Raw genomic sequence first — 9,185 nt, forward strand, 5'->3', positions numbered from 1 at the left:
CTATGACTAAGAGCAACCCTAGTGCTACTAAGCAATAGGAACTTTTCAGTTCCATTATAATCTTATGGGATCACTGTTGTATTTATGGCCCACTGTTGACCAAAGTGTTCCATGACTATTCTACAAATAGGTACCACTGGAATGTAGCCGTTCTCTTGAACTTTGAAGTCCAGTGTCTAGTATGACATCTCTAACTGGGCATTCTGTAGGAACCTGAAAATCGTCAAGTCCGGCTGAACACTTCATTTCTCCTGTGTCCATCTCCTGACTTTCTTCTCCTAGCTACATGCCCCTCTGCGGGTCATTCAAAGGAACAAGATCTGAGGGAGGTCCAAGTGGGACCAAGTAGGTGGAAACACAGAAAAGAGTCTGGAGAAACTGAGATGAGCTTAGGAGAGATTCAGACTAATGCTCACGGAATTGATTAGCCACAGCTTTGTGGACAGGTTTCCAATGCATTCTAAGTGAGAAAGAAATCAGGATGACTATCAGAAGCTTGCTGCCATGAATGTAATGTGTTGCCTGTCCTATCCCATCACTTGGCTTGGAAAAAACCACTCAGCCATTCTGAATGGTTGAACTTTCACTGAAGACTTGTTGATTCAAGGGAGCCTTTAGTGTGGACCTGGTAATGCTACTTTCTCTAACAAATGATCTCTTCTGCTTTCCTAGACCATTGCTATCTATGTGTGTCTCTGTCCTCCAAGCACCAACACTTTCTCCATATCCTTGCTTCCAATTGACTTCACTGAGAAACAGTCCAGGAGGGCCTGGCAGACCCCCAGGGCAGTCTGCCCTAGGGGTGGCATTGAGAGAGGAGCCAGGGAGGAGCCAGGGCCTCACCATGGTAACCAAAGCACCACAATTGCCCCACCTGGCCTGCTTTCCCAGGGTCTCTGGCCCTCATCCTCTGAAGCAGCCTGGCCCAGTTCTCAGCCTCCACACTGCCGTGCAAGGGGAGGACACTCCATACCTCGAAAGAAAGGTTAAAGGAGATGCTAACGATGTACACCCACCAGCAAAAAGTACTTACTGTTCAATGCGAGTTGGAAGCTACCATTTTTGAAGAAATGGGCCATCCTTTGTTGTGAGACCAAAAGGAATGCCAAAAAAATTATTTGTCTGAAGGTTCTCAATGCCAACAGAGATGTAACTTCCCTAACAAGGAAGGGGCTGAAGAATGTAAACTTATTCATCCCTCAAGATGAAATGGAGTAGAACACTGCTGTAACCACCATGATTCACTGTCTAGAAAAAGAAAAAATGAAATGAAAAAGAAAAATGAAGCAGATCAAAAAAGCACACTTCTTTTGAAGGAATGGAGGTTTGTAAAGTTGCCATGTTAGTGACATGGATGAATATCTTGAGTTATTGTATGTAAATATTCCTGATATAGGGGCTGGGGATTTAGCTCAGCGGCATAAGTCCTGCCTTGCAAGTATGCGGTCATGAGCTTGATCCCTGGTACCAATAAAAAAAATATATTCCCGATATGCCTGTTTCTGCAACTTGTTCAAAATCCTGGTGACTTGGAAAAACTGCTATCAAGTGAAACCCCCTCGGTGCACACGCAAGAGTCCTGAGAGAAGACCGGAGCAAAGTACTGAGTTATCTACAAACCAAATGACAGCTTTCTTTGTTTTTCCAGCTTTCCTTGATTTCATGGAATAATGACAATATAAAACTAGAACTGTATGAATATCATTGATCTTGAGTTAAAAAACATACTAGTTTTGGCAGAAGAGCTTTTGAAGAAGAAGAAGGAGGAGAAGAGGAGGAGGAGGAAGAAGAGGAGGAGGAGGAAAAGAAGAAGAAGAAGAAGAAGAAGAAGAAGAAGAAGAAGAAGAAGAAGAAGAAGAAGAAGAAGAAGAAGAAGCCTGTTGATAAGGACCTTGACACCAAATCTTGAAAATAAGATTGAAAAAAAAACTTTTAAAAATCAGAGGCTGGTGCTAAAACAAGAAGAGTGATTGCAAATCTTTATTTGCTTCTAAGTTCAGCTGAGATGCTTGCACAGAACCAAAGATGAGGAAGAGGAGTATAGTGGTGGTGACGGCTCTTGACTGGGACAGTTTGAGCTGCGTATGCTGGCTGTAGAAACTCTGTGTTGTAATGGAGGATAAAAATGACATGGCATAAATGGATATTGTTGAAAACTGGTAGAAATGATACCATGTAAGCATGCAATGCCACTTTCTGGCTTTTAATAACCTGTCCTTTGACACAGGAGTGAGGATATGATGGTACAAGCTGGACTTCTTTTGATCTCATTGCACTCCTACTAGAACATAAACAGTAAACTACAAACAGCAGGATGTTTGCTTTACCGCATAAGCAGGGATGATCACTTTAAATCACTGTCTTCATGCACTGGTTCTATCCTACAGGTGATGAAAATGCTCTTGGATGTGAGAGGAATGAATTGATTTCACACTCATTTCTTTCTGCATTATCTTGCTGCTGATGAGAGGAACGTACAGCTGCTTGGTGAAGGAGATGGACTGAAGGTGCTCTTGGAAAGGGCTCTGAATTTCAAGGACCCATTGCTGATGAAAATAATTAGAAGTGTTTCCCAGCATGGTGAACCAGGTAAAAATTTGTTTATGATTATATTTTGTTTATTAATTATGTTGGGGACCTTGTAGTCCAGATCTCTAATGATGAAAAGGAGGAGTTTGTGATCAAATGTTTTTGGGGACTCTGGCAATTCAGACCATTCCAGAGTTGGACGGGAAACTGGTTCTTAAGGAGTACAAATTGGCTCCATACCTTGAGGATAAACTAAAAAGAGATGCTGCAGAAGATGACTTTGTTTCAGAAGGGGTTACAATGATTGGAACTGAATTTATGGTCACTCTTGCACTGCGTTGCTAGCTAAACCTGGAGTAATGCCTGCCCTCATGGAATTACTAACTGCTCAACAGGAAGATGATGAATTTGTGTGTCAGATAATTTATGCCTTCTACCAGATAGTTTTCCACCAAGCCACAAGAGATGTCTTAATCAAGGACAAAACAGGCCCCTGCATATCTCATAGATCTGATGTATAATAACAACAAAGAAATCTTAAAGGCCTGTGATAACACACTAGATGTTATAGTGGAATATGATGAAGAATAGGCTAAGGAAATTCAGAGAAAAGCTCTGCTGGCTTTTTCTCAGGAGTTGGAGGTGGTTGGGTAGTTAGGTAGATGAGTGTAAGCAGAACTTACATGCCGATGATCAAATTGAGCCTCATTTATACCCATAGAGGATATAAATAAAAGACCTGGACCTTGTGGCATGAAGAAGCCACAAGTCCAGATTTCTTCCGTGACTGTCACCTTCAGAATGGAGATGTAGTTAGACAACATTCATTTCCTGCAGCCTTGGAATGGGTGGCTTTGACCAACAAGTTGGTATTATCAGCTTACGGCTTCCACCTTAATGAATTTTCCCACTATGACCATGAGGTTCACTAAAATTGTCCCTGTCTGTGTGTACTCTCAGTTTAGAAGAAATCTTTGTAGACTGGGTTAGCTTTGACCTAATGATGCGTGTTGATAGTACTGTGAGTCCCATTTTCCCCTGTTGTTTGCGGGGGACAGTTGCAGTCCCTTCTGTCTCCTGCTGAGTGCAGATGATGCTAACACAGTCCACTCTGCAACCGTATCTTGACGCTGATAACATTTCCCGTGTGACTCAAAAGTGAATGTTGAAAAGCTGTTAGACTGGAAAACACTTCGTTATGCACATAAGTGGTAGCTCTGACCTTGGGAAGCGGTGTGGACTTCCGTTTGAGGAATCTGAGCCTGGAATTCTGGGATTCTTTTTGTTTGTCTCCTTTTTGTTTCTGCTCTGTAACTCTTTTCAAAAGTTCACAAGGAAGATCTTAAAGTCATATAAGTACATTTGAAATGACTGTGGGTAACAGCATTTGTCCCCCAAAACTTCACCTTTAGTTTACAGTTGATAAGTTTGGGACAAATTTAAGATGAAAGATTATAAAAGGTAGATTTTTCTCTGTATTTCTCTAAATGTAAATTAAGTGGAAAGGGAGAATACCTCAACTTTCATTTTATAATAATGGGGAGAAGGAACAAAGATCCCACCTCCCCTTCTACAGCTCTTCTCTCTTCCCTGTTCTGTCGTGGTTTATAAGTCTACAGTGTTAGCAGGGGAAAAGGTGATCAGCATTCCCTTAAAGAATGAAAGGAAATACTGTTATGACTTATATAAGAAAAAGGGTGTACTAACTGATAACTCCAAGGGGAGTTCTGACTATTTAGTTATAAACGTAAAACTAAGAAAATAACTATTGTAATTCAGCATAGCCAATGTCTAAGAGTGTATTCTGATTTAATATAACTGTCTTCTATATTCTATATGTTTTCTTATCCATCTGCTTGCTACTCTTTTTAATAACTGGCTAAAGTACTTAGAGTTGCTTCAACAAAAATCTTTTTGGCTGAAAAAGAAACAAAGAGAGAAAGATACGGTCCAAAAGCTCTGCTAACCCCTACCCACTGGGGCCTCCTGTGATTCAGGCCAACTCTTGGCCCCAGGCGAAGCCAGCCCTTCCTGGAGACCCAGCCACTCTTCCCCTCTGTGATACTGCTCTGACAGGCCCTTCCCTCAGTCCTCATCCTGGCCTTTGCTCCCTACTGAACCACTCTGCGAGGATGCAGTCATATTATTTCAACTTTTATTCTAAAAATCTGGTTTGATCTGCACTCTTTCAGTTCTTTTTCTTGAAAGAGTCGTCTGTCACTGCTGGGTTCTTTGTCCTACATCGTGATGCATGGTGAACATATCCCAGGCAAGTTTTCGTCCCCAAACTTCACTGAAACCACTGTTACGGACATCACAATGCCTGGACCTTTGCTCATCCGATGATCTTCGTCCATCTGCCCTTCCTTGACCTTGTCAGCAGCCTTTCCCTGTGCTGATCACTGGCTGCTGTCTTCACTGTGACACCTGACACTTCCGTATTGGCTTCCAGCCCCCAGTTCCCACCTCACAGCTGTCCTTCTCTGGTCTTCCCTGGTTCCCTCCTTCTGAAGAGGGGTCCCCTGTGCTCATTCCTTGGGTTACTTCTTTAGTCTCTCAGATTCTTCCTTTAAGGTTCTCAGCCTTTTCACACCCCCAGAGCTGTCGAGCTGTGAATGACCTCTCTCTCTCTCTCCCTCTCCTTCTCTCTCTGGATGTGTAATAAACATTGAAAGCTTAATGTGCTCCAAATGCAGCTCTTGAATTCAGCACAAAACCAGCTTTTCCTTCAATCATTCCCTTCTCAATGAGAGAAAATCGCTATTTCTCAAATATAGAAACCTTATTCTTCTAGTCACTTATGTCAAAACTTGAAATCATCATTGATTTCTCTCTTCCTTGTGGGATTCATATCTGATTCCTTAGTAAACCACAGAAATTCCATTCATCCAGAATGTGACCCTTTTATAGCATCTCCTCTCACCACCCTGGTGTGAGTCTCTGTTTTTACTCTGTACTATTTCTTTTCAATACACCAATCACAATGGGCCTATTAAAATAAAAGCAGTGCACTTTGTCTATCCAAAATTCCTATTGTGTGATGTATGTTTCTCTTTATATAGATTACATTTGATAAAGACATTGAAAATGTTCTTTAATGTTTTTCCCATCTCATTAAAAATTACTCTCTTCCATTCCTAGTTACCATGTCTCACCCCTAAACTTATTTCCTACTCTGTTTGCCCTCATTCATTCAGCTCCAGCCCCATCATCCTCCTACAGGCCCTTCCCCTCAGTTCCCATTCTGGCTTTGCTCTCTACTGAACCACTCTGCGAGGATGCAGTCATGTTATTTCAACTATTTCCTGCATTGTGCCAGGCATGGCTCTGGGCCTCAGGGCCTTTGCACCTGCAGTTCTTTTGAACAGCAGCTGTTTCTCCAGCTGTCATTGTTGAGCTCCTCACTTCCTTTAGATCTTTATTCAAAATGCATCTTCTTATTGATAACTTCTTTGTCCATCTGGTCTATCATTGCAACACTTTCTCCCTTGACATTTTGCATTCCCTTTTCTGATTTTTTTCATACTCAGTGCTATCTTTTATAGTATAGACTGCCTTATTTTCCTGGTCCATAATTATCCCCCCTGCCAGAACAGGAACATGAGGAAAGACATATTTGGCTGTGTATGTCACTGCTGTATACCTGCAAGACCATTCACAGCCACAGCGAACACTCATTTAGGCAGTGCTAGACACTTGCAGGGTGCTAGTCAGTATAGCTTCAGATGCCACACAAAACAAGAAGACACGACCGATCTCTAAGGCCAAGACTGAGTGACGCAACCAGAAGAGTGCTGACAGCCACGCGGTCCCTAATAGACAGTGCTGAGTTACTGAGTGGCTACCCCACATGCAGATGTCCTTCCATAGCCCCAGATCGACATGAGCCATTCCTCTGGTAAATGCATCTGTGATCATTCTACGAGTAGAGAGAACAATCCAGAAGTTGGCCCTTTCTTGGCAAACATGGGAGTACATATTCACATATTCACTCTCCTCTGGGATATGTTGTTTCCTGCTTTCCATGAACCCCAGTCTGTATAATATGATGCTGTTCAATGAAAGAAAAATAGTGTTTAAATGAAAAAAAAATCGAATAAAAGGTACATTGTAGTGAACTCTAGTGAATTCTCCTCAAAATACTCCCTCCTCCCTTTCTCTCTCTCTCTCTATCTCTTTTTGAACCTAGTATCAAACTCACAATTTTGCACTCTCCAGGGAGACACTTGTGTCACTGAGCTAATTGCGCCCCCATCCCCACCCAATGCTCCTCCTCTTAAACACGCTTCCCCTGTGTTTCCGCCTTGCCAATCTCTGAAGCGGCTCCGGAAGTCCTCTTCCTTGAGTGTCTCTGGTTGTGCTGCCCCCGGCTACCTCAGTGTCCTAAATCTCAAGCATTTGCCTTTCATAGTCACTTTGACTTAAGACTAGCCAGAAGTCTCTCGGTCCCTGATGCAACAAACAGGGTGAGTGAATAACTCTGTGACGTTTTCATTCCCAGAGCTGGCAGCCAGGAGTAATGTGTGACCCAGAACGTTATCATGGTGGCGGGTGAAAACATTTGCCCCTTTCTCAGCTGTTTTCTCCACGCAACATTTCTTTTTCTTTTTTTTTTTTTTTTTTTGTCTTTTTCATTTTTGTCGGTACCAGGGATCAAACTCACGACTGCCTGCTTGCAAGGCAGGCGTTTATGCCACTGAGCTAAATCCCCAGCCCCCACGCAACATTTCTTAAATGATCCCATAAGCGCTTAGAGTTCACTGCAGCCTTCCTGGGTACAAACTCAGTTCACAAAATTTAATCAAGGTTGAAAAACACAACCAAGGTTACCTTGCTAAGGGATCTTGTTAAGGGTTAGAGTTGTGGGTCCTTCAGAAGCCCAGGTGCTCATGGGTGGCTGAAAGGTGGTTGCATGGTGGGGATGGTTTTGATCACAGTATAACTGACTTGGGTCGGGATTTAGCTGACTCATTTTACCTTGGGATGTAAGATTTTTGTTGCACTGCTTTGTTGACTGAGACAGATGATGACATGTTTGTTTGTTTTTCCCAACAAAGAGAACAGTGTTTCCCACTGAGAACTCTGAACCTTAGTCTCAGGGTCATAACCACACACCCAAGTTTCACCTCCTGCTCTGACAGTTCTTTAAAAGCTAGAATCTGCAGAGGCGTGATTTTATGACTTCAGTGAGACTGCCACCGTTTCTGTTAATGCATCGTTCACGAGCTACGGTTTATGGCAGGTCAAGCATAGCTCACAACGGGCCGATATACTGAGCAAGTTAAAATGTCGCACAACATTACTAAGGTTTGATGAACCGTTTCTCCCAGATTCCAATCTTTCTTCGTGAAGGGCGGCACCGTCAACAGCACGGTCACCATAATTTTTGATCACATTGTGTAACTTGATGCCACATTGCAAATTGGACTTGTTAAGAAGGAGGTGGCACATGCCACGAATACCTAAGGACGTGTTTCAGTTTAGAAGATAACCAGCAAGAACTCAGGCCTGACATACAAGGTGATATTTAGCGCCCAGGGACCAGGAATTGCTGGGATGGCCTCTGAGATACAGGATAAATTGTAGCTCGTATCTCCTGCCATGAAGAATGCACTCACTGAACTTGCTTAATGTGCTTATTTCAGTTTTGGAGGCAGGAATCCCATTTGGGAAATACAGTTAGCTCATGTCATTGGTCTTCACATTGAAATTTTTACTTCTCACACACAACATCTGACAGTATCTAACGGTACAGCAGACAGAAGATTTAAAACTCTTGCACAGTATTGGTGAGTGCATGACTTAAGCAGTTTGGAAAGCTTTTGCCATTATTTTGTAAAGCTCTTTGACTTTGCTCTTCCTCTCCTAGTAAAGCATCAGGCATTAAGGCATCTTGCAGTAAATGTTGCTTGCACCTTTTGTAGCAACAAAGAAAATAGACCATATGAATTAAATGTGGTATATTTATACAATATAATCAGTCAAATTGATAGGTTTTAGTGTGGCAGCAATATGTATAAATATTAGTAACATAATACTGAATGAAAATATAGGTTTTCAGAAATAAAGTAAATGTTAAAAAGTGAATGATATAATTTTTAAAAATACATAAGGACGTGGGAAGAGCACTAAAATCATCCAGGAAGATTCAGGATAGAGGTTACATGGTGAGGAGGCAGGAGGGCCGCGTGGGAAGAGCTGCACTGGTACACGGAAGTTTGGGACAAAATTCTAGCTTCCACATAGAGCAGCAATAAAGTTCTTCTATTATTCAATACAAGTGAACACCGATATAAATAAGAGAGAGCCCTGCATGGAACAGTGGTGAGAGCATGTCCACCAAGCTCTGAGATTGCTCTGTGTACAGTGAAGTCATTTCTGTGGCTGAGCTGGCTGGCCCTAGAAAGTCCTACAAAGAGTACCTGGCTGGCTTACAGAAGAGTTGTTAACCCACCCTTAACTTACACTGAAGGCATACCTGGCACTGGCTGCTGGAAGGCTGAGACCCAGCACAAATGCAGTTGGAAAGGTCCAGAGCTTCAGTAAATGTTTTATTTACTGATTTCAGAAATTCACAATCAAAACAAAGCACAATCGTGAGATATAGCTCACTTGAATTTCTGAGCAAATATTAACACTAAATGTATTTTACAAAA

General features: G+C 42.2%; 1 pseudogene; it reads left to right on the plus strand.

Annotated features, from left to right (window-relative positions):
- The first annotated feature begins 844 nt into the window (after positions 1-844).
- On the plus strand, positions 845-3,427 carry LOC134472169 (kinesin-associated protein 3-like; annotated as a pseudogene).
- The last annotated feature ends 5,758 nt before the right edge of the window (positions 3,428-9,185 follow it).

This window comes from Cavia porcellus, unplaced genomic scaffold (assembly GCF_034190915.1).
Source record: "Cavia porcellus strain 051 isolate PalLab524CR breed Dunkin Hartley unplaced genomic scaffold, mCavPor4.1 scaffold_22, whole genome shotgun sequence".
Taxonomy (NCBI): Eukaryota; Metazoa; Chordata; class Mammalia; order Rodentia; family Caviidae; genus Cavia; species Cavia porcellus.